The 19,401-nt window shown below is 49.5% G+C and overlaps 50 non-coding genes across 50 annotated transcripts; all 50 read right to left on the bottom strand.

The window, feature by feature from the left end:
* Positions 1-193: 193 nt before the first annotated feature.
* On the bottom strand, positions 194-265 carry trnac-gca (transfer RNA cysteine (anticodon GCA)). The gene has a single exon. It is a non-coding gene; the product is annotated as a tRNA-Cys (tRNA).
* A 374-nt stretch (positions 266-639) lies between these two features.
* On the bottom strand, positions 640-750 carry trnal-caa (transfer RNA leucine (anticodon CAA)). The gene is made up of 2 exons: positions 713-750; positions 640-685 (listed from the first exon to the last, which is right to left on the bottom strand). It is a non-coding gene; the product is annotated as a tRNA-Leu (tRNA).
* Positions 751-953: 203 nt separating this feature from the next.
* On the bottom strand, positions 954-1,025 carry trnac-gca (transfer RNA cysteine (anticodon GCA)). The gene has a single exon. It is a non-coding gene; the product is annotated as a tRNA-Cys (tRNA).
* Positions 1,026-1,399: 374 nt separating this feature from the next.
* trnal-caa (transfer RNA leucine (anticodon CAA)) lies at positions 1,400-1,510 on the bottom strand. Its single transcript has 2 exons — positions 1,473-1,510; positions 1,400-1,445 (listed from the first exon to the last, which is right to left on the bottom strand). It is a non-coding gene; the product is annotated as a tRNA-Leu (tRNA).
* A 201-nt stretch (positions 1,511-1,711) lies between these two features.
* On the bottom strand, positions 1,712-1,783 carry trnac-gca (transfer RNA cysteine (anticodon GCA)). Its single transcript has one exon. It is a non-coding gene; the product is annotated as a tRNA-Cys (tRNA).
* A 374-nt stretch (positions 1,784-2,157) lies between these two features.
* Positions 2,158-2,268, bottom strand: trnal-caa (transfer RNA leucine (anticodon CAA)). Its single transcript has 2 exons — positions 2,231-2,268; positions 2,158-2,203 (listed from the first exon to the last, which is right to left on the bottom strand). It is a non-coding gene; the product is annotated as a tRNA-Leu (tRNA).
* A 203-nt stretch (positions 2,269-2,471) lies between these two features.
* trnac-gca (transfer RNA cysteine (anticodon GCA)) lies at positions 2,472-2,543 on the bottom strand. Its single transcript has one exon. It is a non-coding gene; the product is annotated as a tRNA-Cys (tRNA).
* A 374-nt stretch (positions 2,544-2,917) lies between these two features.
* trnal-caa (transfer RNA leucine (anticodon CAA)) lies at positions 2,918-3,028 on the bottom strand. Its single transcript has 2 exons — positions 2,991-3,028; positions 2,918-2,963 (listed from the first exon to the last, which is right to left on the bottom strand). It is a non-coding gene; the product is annotated as a tRNA-Leu (tRNA).
* Positions 3,029-3,229: 201 nt separating this feature from the next.
* On the bottom strand, positions 3,230-3,301 carry trnac-gca (transfer RNA cysteine (anticodon GCA)). Its single transcript has one exon. It is a non-coding gene; the product is annotated as a tRNA-Cys (tRNA).
* Positions 3,302-3,675: 374 nt separating this feature from the next.
* trnal-caa (transfer RNA leucine (anticodon CAA)) lies at positions 3,676-3,786 on the bottom strand. The gene is made up of 2 exons: positions 3,749-3,786; positions 3,676-3,721 (listed from the first exon to the last, which is right to left on the bottom strand). It is a non-coding gene; the product is annotated as a tRNA-Leu (tRNA).
* Positions 3,787-3,989: 203 nt separating this feature from the next.
* trnac-gca (transfer RNA cysteine (anticodon GCA)) lies at positions 3,990-4,061 on the bottom strand. Its single transcript has one exon. It is a non-coding gene; the product is annotated as a tRNA-Cys (tRNA).
* Positions 4,062-4,435: 374 nt separating this feature from the next.
* trnal-caa (transfer RNA leucine (anticodon CAA)) lies at positions 4,436-4,546 on the bottom strand. Its single transcript has 2 exons — positions 4,509-4,546; positions 4,436-4,481 (listed from the first exon to the last, which is right to left on the bottom strand). It is a non-coding gene; the product is annotated as a tRNA-Leu (tRNA).
* A 201-nt stretch (positions 4,547-4,747) lies between these two features.
* trnac-gca (transfer RNA cysteine (anticodon GCA)) lies at positions 4,748-4,819 on the bottom strand. The gene has a single exon. It is a non-coding gene; the product is annotated as a tRNA-Cys (tRNA).
* Positions 4,820-5,193: 374 nt separating this feature from the next.
* Positions 5,194-5,304, bottom strand: trnal-caa (transfer RNA leucine (anticodon CAA)). The gene is made up of 2 exons: positions 5,267-5,304; positions 5,194-5,239 (listed from the first exon to the last, which is right to left on the bottom strand). It is a non-coding gene; the product is annotated as a tRNA-Leu (tRNA).
* Positions 5,305-5,505: 201 nt separating this feature from the next.
* trnac-gca (transfer RNA cysteine (anticodon GCA)) lies at positions 5,506-5,577 on the bottom strand. Its single transcript has one exon. It is a non-coding gene; the product is annotated as a tRNA-Cys (tRNA).
* Positions 5,578-5,951: 374 nt separating this feature from the next.
* trnal-caa (transfer RNA leucine (anticodon CAA)) lies at positions 5,952-6,062 on the bottom strand. Its single transcript has 2 exons — positions 6,025-6,062; positions 5,952-5,997 (listed from the first exon to the last, which is right to left on the bottom strand). It is a non-coding gene; the product is annotated as a tRNA-Leu (tRNA).
* Positions 6,063-6,265: 203 nt separating this feature from the next.
* On the bottom strand, positions 6,266-6,337 carry trnac-gca (transfer RNA cysteine (anticodon GCA)). Its single transcript has one exon. It is a non-coding gene; the product is annotated as a tRNA-Cys (tRNA).
* A 374-nt stretch (positions 6,338-6,711) lies between these two features.
* On the bottom strand, positions 6,712-6,822 carry trnal-caa (transfer RNA leucine (anticodon CAA)). The gene is made up of 2 exons: positions 6,785-6,822; positions 6,712-6,757 (listed from the first exon to the last, which is right to left on the bottom strand). It is a non-coding gene; the product is annotated as a tRNA-Leu (tRNA).
* Positions 6,823-7,023: 201 nt separating this feature from the next.
* Positions 7,024-7,095, bottom strand: trnac-gca (transfer RNA cysteine (anticodon GCA)). The gene has a single exon. It is a non-coding gene; the product is annotated as a tRNA-Cys (tRNA).
* A 374-nt stretch (positions 7,096-7,469) lies between these two features.
* trnal-caa (transfer RNA leucine (anticodon CAA)) lies at positions 7,470-7,580 on the bottom strand. Its single transcript has 2 exons — positions 7,543-7,580; positions 7,470-7,515 (listed from the first exon to the last, which is right to left on the bottom strand). It is a non-coding gene; the product is annotated as a tRNA-Leu (tRNA).
* A 203-nt stretch (positions 7,581-7,783) lies between these two features.
* Positions 7,784-7,855, bottom strand: trnac-gca (transfer RNA cysteine (anticodon GCA)). Its single transcript has one exon. It is a non-coding gene; the product is annotated as a tRNA-Cys (tRNA).
* Positions 7,856-8,229: 374 nt separating this feature from the next.
* Positions 8,230-8,340, bottom strand: trnal-caa (transfer RNA leucine (anticodon CAA)). Its single transcript has 2 exons — positions 8,303-8,340; positions 8,230-8,275 (listed from the first exon to the last, which is right to left on the bottom strand). It is a non-coding gene; the product is annotated as a tRNA-Leu (tRNA).
* A 201-nt stretch (positions 8,341-8,541) lies between these two features.
* Positions 8,542-8,613, bottom strand: trnac-gca (transfer RNA cysteine (anticodon GCA)). Its single transcript has one exon. It is a non-coding gene; the product is annotated as a tRNA-Cys (tRNA).
* Positions 8,614-8,987: 374 nt separating this feature from the next.
* trnal-caa (transfer RNA leucine (anticodon CAA)) lies at positions 8,988-9,098 on the bottom strand. The gene is made up of 2 exons: positions 9,061-9,098; positions 8,988-9,033 (listed from the first exon to the last, which is right to left on the bottom strand). It is a non-coding gene; the product is annotated as a tRNA-Leu (tRNA).
* A 201-nt stretch (positions 9,099-9,299) lies between these two features.
* Positions 9,300-9,371, bottom strand: trnac-gca (transfer RNA cysteine (anticodon GCA)). The gene has a single exon. It is a non-coding gene; the product is annotated as a tRNA-Cys (tRNA).
* Positions 9,372-9,745: 374 nt separating this feature from the next.
* trnal-caa (transfer RNA leucine (anticodon CAA)) lies at positions 9,746-9,856 on the bottom strand. The gene is made up of 2 exons: positions 9,819-9,856; positions 9,746-9,791 (listed from the first exon to the last, which is right to left on the bottom strand). It is a non-coding gene; the product is annotated as a tRNA-Leu (tRNA).
* Positions 9,857-10,059: 203 nt separating this feature from the next.
* On the bottom strand, positions 10,060-10,131 carry trnac-gca (transfer RNA cysteine (anticodon GCA)). The gene has a single exon. It is a non-coding gene; the product is annotated as a tRNA-Cys (tRNA).
* A 374-nt stretch (positions 10,132-10,505) lies between these two features.
* trnal-caa (transfer RNA leucine (anticodon CAA)) lies at positions 10,506-10,616 on the bottom strand. The gene is made up of 2 exons: positions 10,579-10,616; positions 10,506-10,551 (listed from the first exon to the last, which is right to left on the bottom strand). It is a non-coding gene; the product is annotated as a tRNA-Leu (tRNA).
* Positions 10,617-10,817: 201 nt separating this feature from the next.
* Positions 10,818-10,889, bottom strand: trnac-gca (transfer RNA cysteine (anticodon GCA)). Its single transcript has one exon. It is a non-coding gene; the product is annotated as a tRNA-Cys (tRNA).
* A 374-nt stretch (positions 10,890-11,263) lies between these two features.
* Positions 11,264-11,374, bottom strand: trnal-caa (transfer RNA leucine (anticodon CAA)). The gene is made up of 2 exons: positions 11,337-11,374; positions 11,264-11,309 (listed from the first exon to the last, which is right to left on the bottom strand). It is a non-coding gene; the product is annotated as a tRNA-Leu (tRNA).
* A 201-nt stretch (positions 11,375-11,575) lies between these two features.
* trnac-gca (transfer RNA cysteine (anticodon GCA)) lies at positions 11,576-11,647 on the bottom strand. Its single transcript has one exon. It is a non-coding gene; the product is annotated as a tRNA-Cys (tRNA).
* A 374-nt stretch (positions 11,648-12,021) lies between these two features.
* On the bottom strand, positions 12,022-12,132 carry trnal-caa (transfer RNA leucine (anticodon CAA)). The gene is made up of 2 exons: positions 12,095-12,132; positions 12,022-12,067 (listed from the first exon to the last, which is right to left on the bottom strand). It is a non-coding gene; the product is annotated as a tRNA-Leu (tRNA).
* A 203-nt stretch (positions 12,133-12,335) lies between these two features.
* Positions 12,336-12,407, bottom strand: trnac-gca (transfer RNA cysteine (anticodon GCA)). The gene has a single exon. It is a non-coding gene; the product is annotated as a tRNA-Cys (tRNA).
* A 374-nt stretch (positions 12,408-12,781) lies between these two features.
* trnal-caa (transfer RNA leucine (anticodon CAA)) lies at positions 12,782-12,892 on the bottom strand. Its single transcript has 2 exons — positions 12,855-12,892; positions 12,782-12,827 (listed from the first exon to the last, which is right to left on the bottom strand). It is a non-coding gene; the product is annotated as a tRNA-Leu (tRNA).
* A 201-nt stretch (positions 12,893-13,093) lies between these two features.
* On the bottom strand, positions 13,094-13,165 carry trnac-gca (transfer RNA cysteine (anticodon GCA)). Its single transcript has one exon. It is a non-coding gene; the product is annotated as a tRNA-Cys (tRNA).
* A 374-nt stretch (positions 13,166-13,539) lies between these two features.
* Positions 13,540-13,650, bottom strand: trnal-caa (transfer RNA leucine (anticodon CAA)). The gene is made up of 2 exons: positions 13,613-13,650; positions 13,540-13,585 (listed from the first exon to the last, which is right to left on the bottom strand). It is a non-coding gene; the product is annotated as a tRNA-Leu (tRNA).
* Positions 13,651-13,853: 203 nt separating this feature from the next.
* trnac-gca (transfer RNA cysteine (anticodon GCA)) lies at positions 13,854-13,925 on the bottom strand. The gene has a single exon. It is a non-coding gene; the product is annotated as a tRNA-Cys (tRNA).
* A 374-nt stretch (positions 13,926-14,299) lies between these two features.
* On the bottom strand, positions 14,300-14,410 carry trnal-caa (transfer RNA leucine (anticodon CAA)). Its single transcript has 2 exons — positions 14,373-14,410; positions 14,300-14,345 (listed from the first exon to the last, which is right to left on the bottom strand). It is a non-coding gene; the product is annotated as a tRNA-Leu (tRNA).
* Positions 14,411-14,611: 201 nt separating this feature from the next.
* trnac-gca (transfer RNA cysteine (anticodon GCA)) lies at positions 14,612-14,683 on the bottom strand. The gene has a single exon. It is a non-coding gene; the product is annotated as a tRNA-Cys (tRNA).
* Positions 14,684-15,057: 374 nt separating this feature from the next.
* trnal-caa (transfer RNA leucine (anticodon CAA)) lies at positions 15,058-15,168 on the bottom strand. The gene is made up of 2 exons: positions 15,131-15,168; positions 15,058-15,103 (listed from the first exon to the last, which is right to left on the bottom strand). It is a non-coding gene; the product is annotated as a tRNA-Leu (tRNA).
* Positions 15,169-15,371: 203 nt separating this feature from the next.
* trnac-gca (transfer RNA cysteine (anticodon GCA)) lies at positions 15,372-15,443 on the bottom strand. The gene has a single exon. It is a non-coding gene; the product is annotated as a tRNA-Cys (tRNA).
* A 374-nt stretch (positions 15,444-15,817) lies between these two features.
* Positions 15,818-15,928, bottom strand: trnal-caa (transfer RNA leucine (anticodon CAA)). Its single transcript has 2 exons — positions 15,891-15,928; positions 15,818-15,863 (listed from the first exon to the last, which is right to left on the bottom strand). It is a non-coding gene; the product is annotated as a tRNA-Leu (tRNA).
* A 201-nt stretch (positions 15,929-16,129) lies between these two features.
* trnac-gca (transfer RNA cysteine (anticodon GCA)) lies at positions 16,130-16,201 on the bottom strand. The gene has a single exon. It is a non-coding gene; the product is annotated as a tRNA-Cys (tRNA).
* A 374-nt stretch (positions 16,202-16,575) lies between these two features.
* Positions 16,576-16,686, bottom strand: trnal-caa (transfer RNA leucine (anticodon CAA)). The gene is made up of 2 exons: positions 16,649-16,686; positions 16,576-16,621 (listed from the first exon to the last, which is right to left on the bottom strand). It is a non-coding gene; the product is annotated as a tRNA-Leu (tRNA).
* A 203-nt stretch (positions 16,687-16,889) lies between these two features.
* trnac-gca (transfer RNA cysteine (anticodon GCA)) lies at positions 16,890-16,961 on the bottom strand. The gene has a single exon. It is a non-coding gene; the product is annotated as a tRNA-Cys (tRNA).
* Positions 16,962-17,335: 374 nt separating this feature from the next.
* Positions 17,336-17,446, bottom strand: trnal-caa (transfer RNA leucine (anticodon CAA)). The gene is made up of 2 exons: positions 17,409-17,446; positions 17,336-17,381 (listed from the first exon to the last, which is right to left on the bottom strand). It is a non-coding gene; the product is annotated as a tRNA-Leu (tRNA).
* Positions 17,447-18,087: 641 nt separating this feature from the next.
* trnal-caa (transfer RNA leucine (anticodon CAA)) lies at positions 18,088-18,198 on the bottom strand. The gene is made up of 2 exons: positions 18,161-18,198; positions 18,088-18,133 (listed from the first exon to the last, which is right to left on the bottom strand). It is a non-coding gene; the product is annotated as a tRNA-Leu (tRNA).
* A 201-nt stretch (positions 18,199-18,399) lies between these two features.
* trnac-gca (transfer RNA cysteine (anticodon GCA)) lies at positions 18,400-18,471 on the bottom strand. Its single transcript has one exon. It is a non-coding gene; the product is annotated as a tRNA-Cys (tRNA).
* A 374-nt stretch (positions 18,472-18,845) lies between these two features.
* On the bottom strand, positions 18,846-18,956 carry trnal-caa (transfer RNA leucine (anticodon CAA)). Its single transcript has 2 exons — positions 18,919-18,956; positions 18,846-18,891 (listed from the first exon to the last, which is right to left on the bottom strand). It is a non-coding gene; the product is annotated as a tRNA-Leu (tRNA).
* Positions 18,957-19,159: 203 nt separating this feature from the next.
* Positions 19,160-19,231, bottom strand: trnac-gca (transfer RNA cysteine (anticodon GCA)). Its single transcript has one exon. It is a non-coding gene; the product is annotated as a tRNA-Cys (tRNA).
* Positions 19,232-19,401: the final 170 nt, after the last annotated feature.

The following is a 19,401-nucleotide window of genomic DNA, read 5'->3' as shown; positions in this document are numbered from 1 at the left end:
CTAAAGTGAGACGAGCTGCTCGCAGCTTGTGTTTTTTGCGGAGGAGACTGAGGAGACACATTTTCAGCAGTCCTTTCATTTTCAGTTGAAGCATTTGCTTTCAGGTCACGGAGTGACCACTTTACCAGGCTGACACAAAACGGCAAAACAGTTAGGCAAACGGATTTGGTACGCCAGCTTGCGAGCATGTTTGAGGGGGCACCAGGATTTGAACCTGGGACCTCTTGATCTGCAGTCAAATGCTCTACCACTGAGCTATACCCCCTGCACAGCGAGTCGGAGCAGACTGTCGCTTATTTTGTATCACACTGCGGCTGAAACGCCCTCAACACTGCTGAACTCAAGCATTTCTTTTACCTGTCTGACTGTCTTCACTCTCTGGAGTGGCAAAGGCACCGCTCTCAACTGAATGCAATTACACCTTGTGCCAGAATTTTGGGTGGTAGCAAAAATAGTCAGGTCTGTAGTAAAAGGGCAGATTTCATTTTGTTCCTTTGAGTAAAATCAGCTAATATTCCATGGAGGACTTGATGTTGGAAAATAGCCAGTCAGCCTCACCGGTGTCCATTTTGACGTCTTTTCTCGCACAACCACTTCCCTGCGATGGGTCTGTCCATTGCCACTTCAAATAAAAGCCCATGTCAGAAGTGGGATTCGAACCCACGCCTCCATTCGGAGACCAGAAATCCCTTGCCTGAGGAAGGCACGTCGCCTTGAGTCTGGCGCCTTAGACCGCTCGGCCATCCTGACTGGCAGAGCTAAAGTGAGACGAGCTGCTCGCAGCTTGTGTTTTTTGCGGTGGAGACTGAGGAGACACATTTTCAGCAGTCCTTTCATTTTCAGTTGAAGCATTTGCTTTCAGGTCACGGAGTGACCACTTTACCAGGCTGACACAAAAACGGCAAAACAGTTAGGCAAACGGATTTGCGCACGCCAGCTTGCGAGCATGTTTGAGGGGGCACCAGGATTTGAACCTGGGACCTCTTGATCTGCAGTCAAATGCTCTACCACTGAGCTATACCCCCTGCACAGCGAGTGGGAGCAGACTGTCGCTTATTTTGTATCAAACTGCGGCTGAAACGCCCTCAACACTGCTGAACTCAAGCATTTCTTTTACCTGTCTGACTGTCTTCACTCTCTGGAGTGGCAAAGGCACCGCTCTCAACTGAATGCAATTACACCTTGTGCCAGAATTTTGGGTGGTAGCAAAAATAGTCAGGTCTGTAGGAAAAGGGCAGATTTCATTTTGTTCCTTTGAGTAAAATCAGCTAACCTTCCATGGAGGACTTGATGTTGGAAAATAGCCAGTCAGCCTCACCGGTGTCCATTTTGAGGTCTTTTCTCGCACAACCACTTCCCTGCGATGGGTCTGTCCATTGCCACTTCAAATAAAAGCCCATGTCAGAAGTGGGATTCGAACCCACGCCTCCATTCGGAGACCAGAAATCCCTTGCCTGAGGAAGGCACGTCGCCTTGAGTCTGGCGCCTTAGACCGCTCGGCCATCCTGACTGGCAGAGCTAAAGTGAGACGAGCTGCTCGCAGCTTGTGTTTTTTGCGGAGGAGACTGAGGAGACACATTTTCAGCAGTCCTTTCATTTTCAGTTGAAGCATTTGCTTTCAGGTCACGGAGTGACCACTTTACCAGGCTGACACAAAACGGCAAAACAGTTAGGCAAACGGATTTGGTACGCCAGCTTGCGAGCATGTTTGAGGGGGCACCAGGATTTGAACCTGGGACCTCTTGATCTGCAGTCAAATGCTCTACCACTGAGCTATACCCCCTGCACAGCGAGTCGGAGCAGACTGTCGCTTATTTTGTATCACACTGCGGCTGAAACGCCCTCAACACTGCTGAACTCAAGCATTTCTTTTACCTGTCTGACTGTCTTCACTCTCTGGAGTGGCAAAGGCACCGCTCTCAACTGAATGCAATTACACCTTGTGCCAGAATTTTGGGTGGTAGCAAAAATAGTCAGGTCTGTAGTAAAAGGGCAGATTTCATTTTGTTCCTTTGAGTAAAATCAGCTAATATTCCATGGAGGACTTGATGTTGGAAAATAGCCAGTCAGCCTCACCGGTGTCCATTTTGACGTCTTTTCTCGCACAACCACTTCCCTGCGATGGGTCTGTCCATTGCCACTTCAAATAAAAGCCCATGTCAGAAGTGGGATTCGAACCCACGCCTCCATTCGGAGACCAGAAATCCCTTGCCTGAGGAAGGCACGTCGCCTTGAGTCTGGCGCCTTAGACCGCTCGGCCATCCTGACTGGCAGAGCTAAAGTGAGACGAGCTGCTCGCAGCTTGTGTTTTTTGCGGTGGAGACTGAGGAGACACATTTTCAGCAGTCCTTTCATTTTCAGTTGAAGCATTTGCTTTCAGGTCACGGAGTGACCACTTTACCAGGCTGACACAAAAACGGCAAAACAGTTAGGCAAACGGATTTGCGCACGCCAGCTTGCGAGCATGTTTGAGGGGGCACCAGGATTTGAACCTGGGACCTCTTGATCTGCAGTCAAATGCTCTACCACTGAGCTATACCCCCTGCACAGCGAGTGGGAGCAGACTGTCGCTTATTTTGTATCAAACTGCGGCTGAAACGCCCTCAACACTGCTGAACTCAAGCATTTCTTTTACCTGTCTGACTGTCTTCACTCTCTGGAGTGGCAAAGGCACCGCTCTCAACTGAATGCAATTACACCTTGTGCCAGAATTTTGGGTGGTAGCAAAAATAGTCAGGTCTGTAGTAAAAGGGCAGATTTCATTTTGTTCCTTTGAGTAAAATCAGCTAACCTTCCATGGAGGACTTGATGTTGGAAAATAGCCAGTCAGCCTCACCGGTGTCCATTTTGAGGTCTTTTCTCGCACAACCACTTCCCTGCGATGGGTCTGTCCATTGCCACTTCAAATAAAAGCCCATGTCAGAAGTGGGATTCGAACCCACGCCTCCATTCGGAGACCAGAAATCCCTTGCCTGAGGAAGGCACGTCGCCTTGAGTCTGGCGCCTTAGACCGCTCGGCCATCCTGACTGGCAGAGCTAAAGTGAGACGAGCTGCTCGCAGCTTGTGTTTTTTGCGGAGGAGACTGAGGAGACACATTTTCAGCAGTCCTTTCATTTTCAGTTGAAGCATTTGCTTTCAGGTCACGGAGTGACCACTTTACCAGGCTGACACAAAACGGCAAAACAGTTAGGCAAACGGATTTGGTACGCCAGCTTGCGAGCATGTTTGAGGGGGCACCAGGATTTGAACCTGGGACCTCTTGATCTGCAGTCAAATGCTCTACCACTGAGCTATACCCCCTGCACAGCGAGTCGGAGCAGACTGTCGCTTATTTTGTATCACACTGCGGCTGAAACGCCCTCAACACTGCTGAACTCAAGCATTTCTTTTACCTGTCTGACTGTCTTCACTCTCTGGAGTGGCAAAGGCACCGCTCTCAACTGAATGCAATTACACCTTGTGCCAGAATTTTGGGTGGTAGCAAAAATAGTCAGGTCTGTAGTAAAAGGGCAGATTTCATTTTGTTCCTTTGAGTAAAATCAGCTAATATTCCATGGAGGACTTGATGTTGGAAAATAGCCAGTCAGCCTCACCGGTGTCCATTTTGACGTCTTTTCTCGCACAACCACTTCCCTGCGATGGGTCTGTCCATTGCCACTTCAAATAAAAGCCCATGTCAGAAGTGGGATTCGAACCCACGCCTCCATTCGGAGACCAGAAATCCCTTGCCTGAGGAAGGCACGTCGCCTTGAGTCTGGCGCCTTAGACCGCTCGGCCATCCTGACTGGCAGAGCTAAAGTGAGACGAGCTGCTCGCAGCTTGTGTTTTTTGCGGTGGAGACTGAGGAGACACATTTTCAGCAGTCCTTTCATTTTCAGTTGAAGCATTTGCTTTCAGGTCACGGAGTGACCACTTTACCAGGCTGACACAAAAACGGCAAAACAGTTAGGCAAACGGATTTGCGCACGCCAGCTTGCGAGCATGTTTGAGGGGGCACCAGGATTTGAACCTGGGACCTCTTGATCTGCAGTCAAATGCTCTACCACTGAGCTATACCCCCTGCACAGCGAGTGGGAGCAGACTGTCGCTTATTTTGTATCAAACTGCGGCTGAAACGCCCTCAACACTGCTGAACTCAAGCATTTCTTTTACCTGTCTGACTGTCTTCACTCTCTGGAGTGGCAAAGGCACCGCTCTCAACTGAATGCAATTACACCTTGTGCCAGAATTTTGGGTGGTAGCAAAAATAGTCAGGTCTGTAGGAAAAGGGCAGATTTCATTTTGTTCCTTTGAGTAAAATCAGCTAACCTTCCATGGAGGACTTGATGTTGGAAAATAGCCAGTCAGCCTCACCGGTGTCCATTTTGAGGTCTTTTCTCGCACAACCACTTCCCTGCGATGGGTCTGTCCATTGCCACTTCAAATAAAAGCCCATGTCAGAAGTGGGATTCGAACCCACGCCTCCATTCGGAGACCAGAAATCCCTTGCCTGAGGAAGGCACGTCGCCTTGAGTCTGGCGCCTTAGACCGCTCGGCCATCCTGACTGGCAGAGCTAAAGTGAGACGAGCTGCTCGCAGCTTGTGTTTTTTGCGGAGGAGACTGAGGAGACACATTTTCAGCAGTCCTTTCATTTTCAGTTGAAGCATTTGCTTTCAGGTCACGGAGTGACCACTTTACCAGGCTGACACAAAACGGCAAAACAGTTAGGCAAACGGATTTGGTACGCCAGCTTGCGAGCATGTTTGAGGGGGCACCAGGATTTGAACCTGGGACCTCTTGATCTGCAGTCAAATGCTCTACCACTGAGCTATACCCCCTGCACAGCGAGTCGGAGCAGACTGTCGCTTATTTTGTATCACACTGCGGCTGAAACGCCCTCAACACTGCTGAACTCAAGCATTTCTTTTACCTGTCTGACTGTCTTCACTCTCTGGAGTGGCAAAGGCACCGCTCTCAACTGAATGCAATTACACCTTGTGCCAGAATTTTGGGTGGTAGCAAAAATAGTCAGGTCTGTAGTAAAAGGGCAGATTTCATTTTGTTCCTTTGAGTAAAATCAGCTAATATTCCATGGAGGACTTGATGTTGGAAAATAGCCAGTCAGCCTCACCGGTGTCCATTTTGACGTCTTTTCTCGCACAACCACTTCCCTGCGATGGGTCTGTCCATTGCCACTTCAAATAAAAGCCCATGTCAGAAGTGGGATTCGAACCCACGCCTCCATTCGGAGACCAGAAATCCCTTGCCTGAGGAAGGCACGTCGCCTTGAGTCTGGCGCCTTAGACCGCTCGGCCATCCTGACTGGCAGAGCTAAAGTGAGACGAGCTGCTCGCAGCTTGTGTTTTTTGCGGAGGAGACTGAGGAGACACATTTTCAGCAGTCCTTTCATTTTCAGTTGAAGCATTTGCTTTCAGGTCACGGAGTGACCACTTTACCAGGCTGACACAAAACGGCAAAACAGTTAGGCAAACGGATTTGGTACGCCAGCTTGCGAGCATGTTTGAGGGGGCACCAGGATTTGAACCTGGGACCTCTTGATCTGCAGTCAAATGCTCTACCACTGAGCTATACCCCCTGCACAGCGAGTCGGAGCAGACTGTCGCTTATTTTGTATCACACTGCGGCTGAAACGCCCTCAACACTGCTGAACTCAAGCATTTCTTTTACCTGTCTGACTGTCTTCACTCTCTGGAGTGGCAAAGGCACCGCTCTCAACTGAATGCAATTACACCTTGTGCCAGAATTTTGGGTGGTAGCAAAAATAGTCAGGTCTGTAGTAAAAGGGCAGATTTCATTTTGTTCCTTTGAGTAAAATCAGCTAATATTCCATGGAGGACTTGATGTTGGAAAATAGCCAGTCAGCCTCACCGGTGTCCATTTTGAGGTCTTTTCTCGCACAACCACTTCCCTGCGATGGGTCTGTCCATTGCCACTTCAAATAAAAGCCCATGTCAGAAGTGGGATTCGAACCCACGCCTCCATTCGGAGACCAGAAATCCCTTGCCTGAGGAAGGCACGTCGCCTTGAGTCTGGCGCCTTAGACCGCTCGGCCATCCTGACTGGCAGAGCTAAAGTGAGACGAGCTGCTCGCAGCTTGTGTTTTTTGCGGTGGAGACTGAGGAGACACATTTTCAGCAGTCCTTTCATTTTCAGTTGAAGCATTTGCTTTCAGGTCACGGAGTGACCACTTTACCAGGCTGACACAAAAACGGCAAAACAGTTAGGCAAACGGATTTGCGCACGCCAGCTTGCGAGCATGTTTGAGGGGGCACCAGGATTTGAACCTGGGACCTCTTGATCTGCAGTCAAATGCTCTACCACTGAGCTATACCCCCTGCACAGCGAGTGGGAGCAGACTGTCGCTTATTTTGTATCAAACTGCGGCTGAAACGCCCTCAACACTGCTGAACTCAAGCATTTCTTTTACCTGTCTGACTGTCTTCACTCTCTGGAGTGGCAAAGGCACCGCTCTCAACTGAATGCAATTACACCTTGTGCCAGAATTTTGGGTGGTAGCAAAAATAGTCAGGTCTGTAGTAAAAGGGCAGATTTCATTTTGTTCCTTTGAGTAAAATCAGCTAACCTTCCATGGAGGACTTGATGTTGGAAAATAGCCAGTCAGCCTCACCGGTGTCCATTTTGAGGTCTTTTCTCGCACAACCACTTCCCTGCGATGGGTCTGTCCATTGCCACTTCAAATAAAAGCCCATGTCAGAAGTGGGATTCGAACCCACGCCTCCATTCGGAGACCAGAAATCCCTTGCCTGAGGAAGGCACGTCGCCTTGAGTCTGGCGCCTTAGACCGCTCGGCCATCCTGACTGGCAGAGCTAAAGTGAGACGAGCTGCTCGCAGCTTGTGTTTTTTGCGGAGGAGACTGAGGAGACACATTTTCAGCAGTCCTTTCATTTTCAGTTGAAGCATTTGCTTTCAGGTCACGGAGTGACCACTTTACCAGGCTGACACAAAACGGCAAAACAGTTAGGCAAACGGATTTGGTACGCCAGCTTGCGAGCATGTTTGAGGGGGCACCAGGATTTGAACCTGGGACCTCTTGATCTGCAGTCAAATGCTCTACCACTGAGCTATACCCCCTGCACAGCGAGTCGGAGCAGACTGTCGCTTATTTTGTATCACACTGCGGCTGAAACGCCCTCAACACTGCTGAACTCAAGCATTTCTTTTACCTGTCTGACTGTCTTCACTCTCTGGAGTGGCAAAGGCACCGCTCTCAACTGAATGCAATTACACCTTGTGCCAGAATTTTGGGTGGTAGCAAAAATAGTCAGGTCTGTAGTAAAAGGGCAGATTTCATTTTGTTCCTTTGAGTAAAATCAGCTAATATTCCATGGAGGACTTGATGTTGGAAAATAGCCAGTCAGCCTCACCGGTGTCCATTTTGAGGTCTTTTCTCGCACAACCACTTCCCTGCGATGGGTCTGTCCATTGCCACTTCAAATAAAAGCCCATGTCAGAAGTGGGATTCGAACCCACGCCTCCATTCGGAGACCAGAAATCCCTTGCCTGAGGAAGGCACGTCGCCTTGAGTCTGGCGCCTTAGACCGCTCGGCCATCCTGACTGGCAGAGCTAAAGTGAGACGAGCTGCTCGCAGCTTGTGTTTTTTGCGGTGGAGACTGAGGAGACACATTTTCAGCAGTCCTTTCATTTTCAGTTGAAGCATTTGCTTTCAGGTCACGGAGTGACCACTTTACCAGGCTGACACAAAAACGGCAAAACAGTTAGGCAAACGGATTTGCGCACGCCAGCTTGCGAGCATGTTTGAGGGGGCACCAGGATTTGAACCTGGGACCTCTTGATCTGCAGTCAAATGCTCTACCACTGAGCTATACCCCCTGCACAGCGAGTGGGAGCAGACTGTCGCTTATTTTGTATCAAACTGCGGCTGAAACGCCCTCAACACTGCTGAACTCAAGCATTTCTTTTACCTGTCTGACTGTCTTCACTCTCTGGAGTGGCAAAGGCACCGCTCTCAACTGAATGCAATTACACCTTGTGCCAGAATTTTGGGTGGTAGCAAAAATAGTCAGGTCTGTAGGAAAAGGGCAGATTTCATTTTGTTCCTTTGAGTAAAATCAGCTAACCTTCCATGGAGGACTTGATGTTGGAAAATAGCCAGTCAGCCTCACCGGTGTCCATTTTGAGGTCTTTTCTCGCACAACCACTTCCCTGCGATGGGTCTGTCCATTGCCACTTCAAATAAAAGCCCATGTCAGAAGTGGGATTCGAACCCACGCCTCCATTCGGAGACCAGAAATCCCTTGCCTGAGGAAGGCACGTCGCCTTGAGTCTGGCGCCTTAGACCGCTCGGCCATCCTGACTGGCAGAGCTAAAGTGAGACGAGCTGCTCGCAGCTTGTGTTTTTTGCGGAGGAGACTGAGGAGACACATTTTCAGCAGTCCTTTCATTTTCAGTTGAAGCATTTGCTTTCAGGTCACGGAGTGACCACTTTACCAGGCTGACACAAAACGGCAAAACAGTTAGGCAAACGGATTTGGTACGCCAGCTTGCGAGCATGTTTGAGGGGGCACCAGGATTTGAACCTGGGACCTCTTGATCTGCAGTCAAATGCTCTACCACTGAGCTATACCCCCTGCACAGCGAGTCGTAGCAGACTGTCGCTTATTTTGTATCACACTGCGGCTGAAACGCCCTCAACACTGCTGAACTCAAGCATTTCTTTTACCTGTCTGACTGTCTTCACTCTCTGGAGTGGCAAAGGCACCGCTCTCAACTGAATGCAATTACACCTTGTGCCAGAATTTTGGGTGGTAGCAAAAATAGTCAGGTCTGTAGTAAAAGGGCAGATTTCATTTTGTTCCTTTGAGTAAAATCAGCTAATATTCCATGGAGGACTTGATGTTGGAAAATAGCCAGTCAGCCTCACCGGTGTCCATTTTGACGTCTTTTCTCGCACAACCACTTCCCTGCGATGGGTCTGTCCATTGCCACTTCAAATAAAAGCCCATGTCAGAAGTGGGATTCGAACCCACGCCTCCATTCGGAGACCAGAAATCCCTTGCCTGAGGAAGGCACGTCGCCTTGAGTCTGGCGCCTTAGACCGCTCGGCCATCCTGACTGGCAGAGCTAAAGTGAGACGAGCTGCTCGCAGCTTGTGTTTTTTGCGGAGGAGACTGAGGAGACACATTTTCAGCAGTCCTTTCATTTTCAGTTGAAGCATTTGCTTTCAGGTCACGGAGTGACCACTTTACCAGGCTGACACAAAACGGCAAAACAGTTAGGCAAACGGATTTGGTACGCCAGCTTGCGAGCATGTTTGAGGGGGCACCAGGATTTGAACCTGGGACCTCTTGATCTGCAGTCAAATGCTCTACCACTGAGCTATACCCCCTGCACAGCGAGTCGGAGCAGACTGTCGCTTATTTTGTATCACACTGCGGCTGAAACGCCCTCAACACTGCTGAACTCAAGCATTTCTTTTACCTGTCTGACTGTCTTCACTCTCTGGAGTGGCAAAGGCACCGCTCTCAACTGAATGCAATTACACCTTGTGCCAGAATTTTGGGTGGTAGCAAAAATAGTCAGGTCTGTAGTAAAAGGGCAGATTTCATTTTGTTCCTTTGAGTAAAATCAGCTAATATTCCATGGAGGACTTGATGTTGGAAAATAGCCAGTCAGCCTCACCGGTGTCCATTTTGAGGTCTTTTCTCGCACAACCACTTCCCTGCGATGGGTCTGTCCATTGCCACTTCAAATAAAAGCCCATGTCAGAAGTGGGATTCGAACCCACGCCTCCATTCGGAGACCAGAAATCCCTTGCCTGAGGAAGGCACGTCGCCTTGAGTCTGGCGCCTTAGACCGCTCGGCCATCCTGACTGGCAGAGCTAAAGTGAGACGAGCTGCTCGCAGCTTGTGTTTTTTGCGGTGGAGACTGAGGAGACACATTTTCAGCAGTCCTTTCATTTTCAGTTGAAGCATTTGCTTTCAGGTCACGGAGTGACCACTTTACCAGGCTGACACAAAAACGGCAAAACAGTTAGGCAAACGGATTTGCGCACGCCAGCTTGCGAGCATGTTTGAGGGGGCACCAGGATTTGAACCTGGGACCTCTTGATCTGCAGTCAAATGCTCTACCACTGAGCTATACCCCCTGCACAGCGAGTGGGAGCAGACTGTCGCTTATTTTGTATCAAACTGCGGCTGAAACGCCCTCAACACTGCTGAACTCAAGCATTTCTTTTACCTGTCTGACTGTCTTCACTCTCTGGAGTGGCAAAGGCACCGCTCTCAACTGAATGCAATTACACCTTGTGCCAGAATTTTGGGTGGTAGCAAAAATAGTCAGGTCTGTAGGAAAAGGGCAGATTTCATTTTGTTCCTTTGAGTAAAATCAGCTAACCTTCCATGGAGGACTTGATGTTGGAAAATAGCCAGTCAGCCTCACCGGTGTCCATTTTGAGGTCTTTTCTCGCACAACCACTTCCCTGCGATGGGTCTGTCCATTGCCACTTCAAATAAAAGCCCATGTCAGAAGTGGGATTCGAACCCACGCCTCCATTCGGAGACCAGAAATCCCTTGCCTGAGGAAGGCACGTCGCCTTGAGTCTGGCGCCTTAGACCGCTCGGCCATCCTGACTGGCAGAGCTAAAGTGAGACGAGCTGCTCGCAGCTTGTGTTTTTTGCGGAGGAGACTGAGGAGACACATTTTCAGCAGTCCTTTCATTTTCAGTTGAAGCATTTGCTTTCAGGTCACGGAGTGACCACTTTACCAGGCTGACACAAAACGGCAAAACAGTTAGGCAAACGGATTTGGTACGCCAGCTTGCGAGCATGTTTGAGGGGGCACCAGGATTTGAACCTGGGACCTCTTGATCTGCAGTCAAATGCTCTACCACTGAGCTATACCCCCTGCACAGCGAGTCGGAGCAGACTGTCGCTTATTTTGTATCACACTGCGGCTGAAACGCCCTCAACACTGCTGAACTCAAGCATTTCTTTTACCTGTCTGACTGTCTTCACTCTCTGGAGTGGCAAAGGCACCGCTCTCAACTGAATGCAATTACACCTTGTGCCAGAATTTTGGGTGGTAGCAAAAATAGTCAGGTCTGTAGTAAAAGGGCAGATTTCATTTTGTTCCTTTGAGTAAAATCAGCTAATATTCCATGGAGGACTTGATGTTGGAAAATAGCCAGTCAGCCTCACCGGTGTCCATTTTGACGTCTTTTCTCGCACAACCACTTCCCTGCGATGGGTCTGTCCATTGCCACTTCAAATAAAAGCCCATGTCAGAAGTGGGATTCGAACCCACGCCTCCATTCGGAGACCAGAAATCCCTTGCCTGAGGAAGGCACGTCGCCTTGAGTCTGGCGCCTTAGACCGCTCGGCCATCCTGACTGGCAGAGCTAAAGTGAGACGAGCTGCTCGCAGCTTGTGTTTTTTGCGGTGGAGACTGAGGAGACACATTTTCAGCAGTCCTTTCATTTTCAGTTGAAGCATTTGCTTTCAGGTCACGGAGTGACCACTTTACCAGGCTGACACAAAACGGCAAAACAGTTAGGCAAACGGATTTGGTACGCCAGCTTGCGAGCATGTTTGAGGGGGCACCAGGATTTGAACCTGGGACCTCTTGATCTGCAGTCAAATGCTCTACCACTGAGCTATACCCCCTGCACAGCGAGTCGGAGCAGACTGTCGCTTATTTTGTATCACACTGCGGCTGAAACGCCCTCAACACTGCTGAACTCAAGCATTTCTTTTACCTGTCTGACTGTCTTCACTCTCTGGAGTGGCAAAGGCACCGCTCTCAACTGAATGCAATTACACCTTGTGCCAGAATTTTGGGTGGTAGCAAAAATAGTCAGGTCTGTAGTAAAAGGGCAGATTTCATTTTGTTCCTTTGAGTAAAATCAGCTAATATTCCATGGAGGACTTGATGTTGGAAAATAGCCAGTCAGCCTCACCGGTGTCCATTTTGAGGTCTTTTCTCGCACAACCACTTCCCTGCGATGGGTCTGTCCATTGCCACTTCAAATAAAAGCCCATGTCAGAAGTGGGATTCGAACCCACGCCTCCATTCGGAGACCAGAAATCCCTTGCCTGAGGAAGGCACGTCGCCTTGAGTCTGGCGCCTTAGACCGCTCGGCCATCCTGACTGGCAGAGCTAAAGTGAGACGAGCTGCTCGCAGCTTGTGTTTTTTGCGGTGGAGACTGAGGAGACACATTTTCAGCAGTCCTTTCATTTTCAGTTGAAGCATTTGCTTTCAGGTCACGGAGTGACCACTTTACCAGGCTGACACAAAAACGGCAAAACAGTTAGGCAAACGGATTTGCGCACGCCAGCTTGCGAGCATGTTTGAGGGGGCACCAGGATTTGAACCTGGGACCTCTTGATCTGCAGTCAAATGCTCTACCACTGAGCTATACCCCCTGCACAGCGAGTGGGAGCAGACTGTCGCTTATTTTGTATCAAACTGCGGCTGAAACGCCCTCAACACTGCTGAACTCAAGCATTTCTTTTACCTGTCTGACTGTCTTCACTCTCTGGAGTGGCAAAGGCACCGCTCTCAACTGAATGCAATTACACCTTGTGCCAGAATTTTGGGTGGTAGCAAAAATAGTCAGGTCTGTAGTAAAAGGGCAGATTTCATTTTGTTCCTTTGAGTAAAATCAGCTAACCTTCCATGGAGGACTTGATGTTGGAAAATAGCCAGTCAGCCTCACCGGTGTCCATTTTGAGGTCTTTTCTCGCACAACCACTTCCCTGCGATGGGTCTGTCCATTGCCACTTCAAATAAAAGCCCATGTCAGAGGTGGGATTCGAACCCACGCCTCCATTCGGAGACCAGAAATCCCTTGCCTGAGGAAGGCACGTCGCCTTGAGTCTGGCGCCTTAGACCGCTCGGCCATCCTGACTGGCAGAGCTAAAGTGAGACGAGCTGCTCGCAGCTTGTGTTTTTTGCGGAGGAGACTGAGGAGACACATTTTCAGCAGTCCTTTCATTTTCAGTTGAAGCATTTGCTTTCAGGTCACGGAGTGACCACTTTACCAGGCTGACACAAAACGGCAAAACAGTTAGGCAAACGGATTTGGTACGCCAGCTTGCGAGCATGTTTGAGGGGGCACCAGGATTTGAACCTGGGACCTCTTGATCTGCAGTCAAATGCTCTACCACTGAGCTATACCCCCTGCACAGCGAGTCGGAGCAGACTGTCGCTTATTTTGTATCACACTGCGGCTGAAACGCCCTCAACACTGCTGAACTCAAGCATTTCTTTTACCTGTCTGACTGTCTTCACTCTCTGGAGTGGCAAAGGCACCGCTCTCAACTGAATGCAATTACACCTTGTGCCAGAATTTTGGGTGGTAGCAAAAATAGTCAGGTCTGTAGTAAAAGGGCAGATTTCATTTTGTTCCTTTGAGTAAAATCAGCTAATATTCCATGGAGGACTTGATGTTGGAAAATAGCCAGTCAGCCTCACCGGTGTCCATTTTGAGGTCTTTTCTCGCACAACCACTTCCCTGCGATGGGTCTGTCCATTGCCACTTCAAATAAAAGCCCATGTCAGAAGTGGGATTCGAACCCACGCCTCCATTCGGAGACCAGAAATCCCTTGCCTGAGGAAGGCACGTCGCCTTGAGTCTGGCGCCTTAGACCGCTCGGCCATCCTGACTGGCAGAGCTAAAGTGAGACGAGCTGCTCGCAGCTTGTGTTTTTTGCGGTGGAGACTGAGGAGACACATTTTCAGCAGTCCTTTCATTTTCAGTTGAAGCATTTGCTTTCAGGTCACGGAGTGACCACTTTACCAGGCTGACACAAAAACGGCAAAACAGTTAGGCAAACGGATTTGCGCACGCCAGCTTGCGAGCATGTTTGAGGGGGCACCAGGATTTGAACCTGGGACCTCTTGATCTGCAGTCAAATGCTCTACCACTGAGCTATACCCCCTGCACAGCGAGTGGGAGCAGACTGTCGCTTATTTTGTATCAAACTGCGGCTGAAACGCCCTCAACACTGCTGAACTCAAGCATTTCTTTTACCTGTCTGACTGTCTTCACTCTCTGGAGTGGCAAAGGCACCGCTCTCAACTGAATGCAATTACACCTTGTGCCAGAATTTTGGGTGGTAGCAAAAATAGTCAGGTCTGTAGTAAAAGGGCAGATTTCATTTTGTTCCTTTGAGTAAAATCAGCTAACCTTCCATGGAGGACTTGATGTTGGAAAATAGCCAGTCAGCCTCACCGGTGTCCATTTTGAGGTCTTTTCTCGCACAACCACTTCCCTGCGATGGGTCTGTCCATTGCCACTTCAAATAAAAGCCCATGTCAGAAGTGGGATTCGAACCCACGCCTCCATTCGGAGACCAGAAATCCCTTGCCTGAGGAAGGCACGTCGCCTTGAGTCTGGCGCCTTAGACCGCTCGGCCATCCTGACTGGCAGAGCTAAAGTGAGACGAGCTGCTCGCAGCTTGTGTTTTTTGCGGAGGAGACTGAGGAGACACATTTTCAGCAGTCCTTTCATTTTCAGTTGAAGCATTTGCTTTCAGGTCACGGAGTGACCACTTTACCAGGCTGACACAAAACGGCAAAACAGTTAGGCAAACGGATTTGGTACGCCAGCTTGCGAGCATGTTTGAGGGGGCACCAGGATTTGAACCTGGGACCTCTTGATCTGCAGTCAAATGCTCTACCACTGAGCTATACCCCCTGCACAGCGAGTCGGAGCAGACTGTCGCTTATTTTGTATCACACTGCGGCTGAAACGCCCTCAACACTGCTGAACTCAAGCATTTCTTTTACCTGTCTGACTGTCTTCACTCTCTGGAGTGGCAAAGGCACCGCTCTCAACTGAATGCAATTACACCTTGTGCCAGAATTTTGGGTGGTAGCAAAAATAGTCAGGTCTGTAGTAAAAGGGCAGATTTCATTTTGTTCCTTTGAGTAAAATCAGCTAATATTCCATGGAGGACTTGATGTTGGAAAATAGCCAGTCAGCCTCACCGGTGTCCATTTTGAGGTCTTTTCTCGCACAACCACTTCCCTGCGATGGGTCTGTCCATTGCCACTTCAAATAAAAGCCCATGTCAGAAGTGGGATTCGAACCCACGCCTCCATTCGGAGACCAGAAATCCCTTGCCTGAGGAAGGCACGTCGCCTTGAGTCTGGCGCCTTAGACCGCTCGGCCATCCTGACTGGCAGAGCTAAAGTGAGACGAGCTGCTCGCAGCTTGTGTTTTTTGCGGTGGAGACTGAGGAGACACATTTTCAGCAGTCCTTTCATTTTCAGTTGAAGCATTTGCTTTCAGGTCACGGAGTGACCACTTTACCAGGCTGACACAAAAACGGCAAAACAGTTAGGCAAACGGATTTGCGCACGCCAGCTTGCGAGCATGTTTGAGGGGGCACCAGGATTTGAACCTGGGACCTCTTGATCTGCAGTCAAATGCTCTACCACTGAGCTATACCCCCTGCACAGCGAGTGGGAGCAGACTGTCGCTTATTTTGTATCAAACTGCGGCTGAAACGCCCTCAACACTGCTGAACTCAAGCATTTCTTTTACCTGTCTGACTGTCTTCACTCTCTGGAGTGGCAAAGGCACCGCTCTCAACTGAATGCAATTACACCTTGTGCCAGAATTTTGGGTGGTAGCAAAAATAGTCAGGTCTGTAGTAAAAGGGCAGATTTCATTTTGTTCCTTTGAGTAAAATCAGCTAACCTTCCATGGAGGACTTGATGTTGGAAAATAGCCAGTCAGCCTCACCGGTGTCCATTTTGAGGTCTTTTCTCGCACAACCACTTCCCTGCGATGGGTCTGTCCATTGCCACTTCAAATAAAAGCCCATGTCAGAGGTGGGATTCGAACCCACGCCTCCATTCGGAGACCAGAAATCCCTTGCCTGAGGAAGGCACGTCGCCTTGAGTCTGGCGCCTTAGACCGCTCGGCCATCCTGACTGGCAGAGCTAAAGTGAGACGAGCTGCTCGCAGCTTGTGTTTTTTGCGGAGGAGACTGAGGAGACACATTTTCAGCAGTCCTTTCATTTTCAGTTGAAGCATTTGCTTTCAGGTCACGGAGTGACCACTTTACCAGGCTGACACAAAACGGCAAAACAGTTAGGCAAACGGATTTGGTACGCCAGCTTGCGAGCATGTTTGAGGGGGCACCAGGATTTGAACCTGGGACCTCTTGATCTGCAGTCAAATGCTCTACCACTGAGCTATACCCCCTGCACAGCGAGTCGGAGCAGACTGTCGCTTATTTTGTATCACACTGCGGCTGAAACGCCCTCAACACTGCTGAACTCAAGCATTTCTTTTACCTGTCTGACTGTCTTCACTCTCTGGAGTGGCAAAGGCACCGCTCTCAACTGAATGCAATTACACCTTGTGCCAGAATTTTGGGTGGTAGCAAAAATAGTCAGGTCTGTAGTAAAAGGGCAGATTTCATTTTGTTCCTTTGAGTAAAATCAGCTAATATTCCATGGAGGACTTGATGTTGGAAAATAGCCAGTCAGCCTCACCGGTGTCCATTTTGACGTCTTTTCTCGCACAACCACTTCCCTGCGATGGGTCTGTCCATTGCCACTTCAAATAAAAGCCCATGTCAGAAGTGGGATTCGAACCCACGCCTCCATTCGGAGACCAGAAATCCCTTGCCTGAGGAAGGCACGTCGCCTTGAGTCTGGCGCCTTAGACCGCTCGGCCATCCTGACTGGCAGAGCTAAAGTGAGACGAGCTGCTCGCAGCTTGTGTTTTTTGCGGTGGAGACTGAGGAGACACATTTTCAGCAGTCCTTTCATTTTCAGTTGAAGCATTTGCTTTCAGGTCACGGAGTGACCACTTTACCAGGCTGACACAAAAACGGCAAAACAGTTAGGCAAACGGATTTGCGCACGCCAGCTTGCGAGCATGTTTGAGGGGGCACCAGGATTTGAACCTGGGACCTCTTGATCTGCAGTCAAATGCTCTACCACTGAGCTATACCCCCTGCACAGCGAGTGGGAGCAGACTGTCGCTTATTTTGTATCAAACTGCGGCTGAAACGCCCTCAACACTGCTGAACTCAAGCATTTCTTTTACCTGTCTGACTGTCTTCACTCTCTGGAGTGGCAAAGGCACCGCTCTCAACTGAATGCAATTACACCTTGTGCCAGAATTTTGGGTGGTAGCAAAAATAGTCAGGTCTGTAGTAAAAGGGCAGATTTCATTTTGTTCCTTTGAGTAAAATCAGCTAACCTTCCATGGAGGACTTGATGTTGGAAAATAGCCAGTCAGCCTCACCGGTGTCCATTTTGAGGTCTTTTCTCGCACAACCACTTCCCTGCGATGGGTCTGTCCATTGCCACTTCAAATAAAAGCCCATGTCAGAAGTGGGATTCGAACCCACGCCTCCATTCGGAGACCAGAAATCCCTTGCCTGAGGAAGGCACGTCGCCTTGAGTCTGGCGCCTTAGACCGCTCGGCCATCCTGACTGGCAGAGCTAAAGTGAGACGAGCTGCTCGCAGCTTGTGTTTTTTGCGGAGGAGACTGAGGAGACACATTTTCAGCAGTCCTTTCATTTTCAGTTGAAGCATTTGCTTTCAGGTCACGGAGTGACCACTTTACCAGGCTGACACAAAACGGCAAAACAGTTAGGGAAACGGATTTGGTACGCCAGCTTGCGAGCATGTTTGAGGGGGCACCAGGATTTGAACCTGGGACCTCTGCAGTCAAATGCTCTACCACTGAGCTATACCCCCTGCACAGCGAGTGGGAGCAGACTGTCGCTTATTTTGTATCACACTGCGGCTGAAACGCCCTCAACACTGCTGAACTCAAGCATTTCTTTTACCTGTCTGACTGTCTTCACTCTCTGGAGTGGCAAAGGCACCGCTCTCAACTGAATGCAATTACACCTTGTGCCAGAATTTTGGGTGGTAGCAAAAATAGTCAGGTCTGTAGTAAAAGGGCAGATTTCATTTTGTTCCTTTGAGTAAAATCAGCTAACCTTCCATGGAGGACTTGATGTTGGAAAATAGCCAGTCAGCCTCACCGGTGTCCATTTTGAGGTCTTTTCTCGCACAACCACTTCCCTGCGATGGGTCTGTCCATTGCCACTTCAAATAAAAGCCCATGTCAGAAGTGGGATTCGAACCCACGCCTCCATTCGGAGACCAGAAATCCCTTGCCTGAGGAAGGCACGTCGCCTTGAGTCTGGCGCCTTAGACCGCTCGGCCATCCTGACTGGCAGAGCTAAAGTGAGACGAGCTGCTCGCAGCTTGTGTTTTTTGCGGAGGAGACTGAGGAGACACATTTTCAGCAGTCCTTTCATTTTCAGTTGAAGCATTTGCTTTCAGGTCACGGAGTGACCACTTTACCAGGCTGACACAAAACGGCAAAACAGTTAGGCAAACGGATTTGGTACGCCAGCTTGCGAGCATGTTTGAGGGGGCACCAGGATTTGAACCTGGGACCTCTTGATCTGCAGTCAAATGCTCTACCACTGAGCTATACCCCCTGCACAGCGAGTCAGAGCAGACTGTCGCTTATTTTGTATCACACTGCGGCTGAAACGCCCTCAACACTGCTGAACTCAAGCATTTCTTTTACCTGTCTGACTGTCTTCACTCTCTGGAGTGGCAAAGGCACCGCTCTCAACTGAATGCAATTACACCTTGTGCCAGAATTTTGGGTGGTAGCAAAAATAGTCAGGTCTGTAGTAAAAGGGCAGATTTCATTTTGTTCCTTTGAGTAAAATCAGCTAATATTCCATGGAGGACTTGATGTTGGAAAATAGCCAGTCAGCCTCACCGGTGTCCATTTTGAGGTCTTTTCTCGCACAACCACTTCCCTGCGATGGGTCTGTCCATTGCCACTTCAAATAAAAGCCCATGTCAGAAGTGGGATTCGAACCCACGCCTCCATTCGGAGACCAGAAATCCCTTGCCTGAGGAAGGCACGTCGCCTTGAGTCTGGCGCCTTAGACCGCTCGGCCATCCTGACTGGCAGAGCTAAAGTGAGACGAGCTGCTCGCAGCTTGTGTTTTTTGCGGTGGAGACTGAGGAGACACATTTTCAGCAGTCCTTTCATTTTCAGTTGAAGCATTTGCTTTCAGGTCACGGAGTGACCACTTTACCAGGCTGACACAAAAACGGCAAAACAGTTAGGCAAACGGATTTGCGCACGCCAGCTTGCGAGCATGTTTGAGGGGGCACCAGGATTTGAACCTGGGACCTCTTGATCTGCAGTCAAATGCTCTACCACTGAGCTATACCCCCTGCACAGCGAGTGGGAGCAGACTGTCGCTTATTTTGTATCAAACTGCGGCTGAAACGCCCTCAACACTGCTGAACTCAAGCATTTCTTTTACCTGTCTGACTGTCTTCACTCTCTGGAGTGGCAAAGGCACCGCTCTCAACTGAATGCAATTACACCTTGTGCCAGAATT

The sequence above is a fragment of the Alosa pseudoharengus genome, unplaced genomic scaffold (genome assembly GCF_046254945.1).
Source record: "Alosa pseudoharengus isolate Yale_2024_CS ecotype anadromous, Long Island Sound unplaced genomic scaffold, YU_APseudo_1.1 YU_APseudo_1.1_scf_6, whole genome shotgun sequence".
In the NCBI taxonomy this organism is placed as follows: domain Eukaryota; kingdom Metazoa; phylum Chordata; class Actinopteri; order Clupeiformes; family Clupeidae; genus Alosa; species Alosa pseudoharengus.
This window is presented reverse-complemented; position numbering and strand designations above follow the sequence as displayed.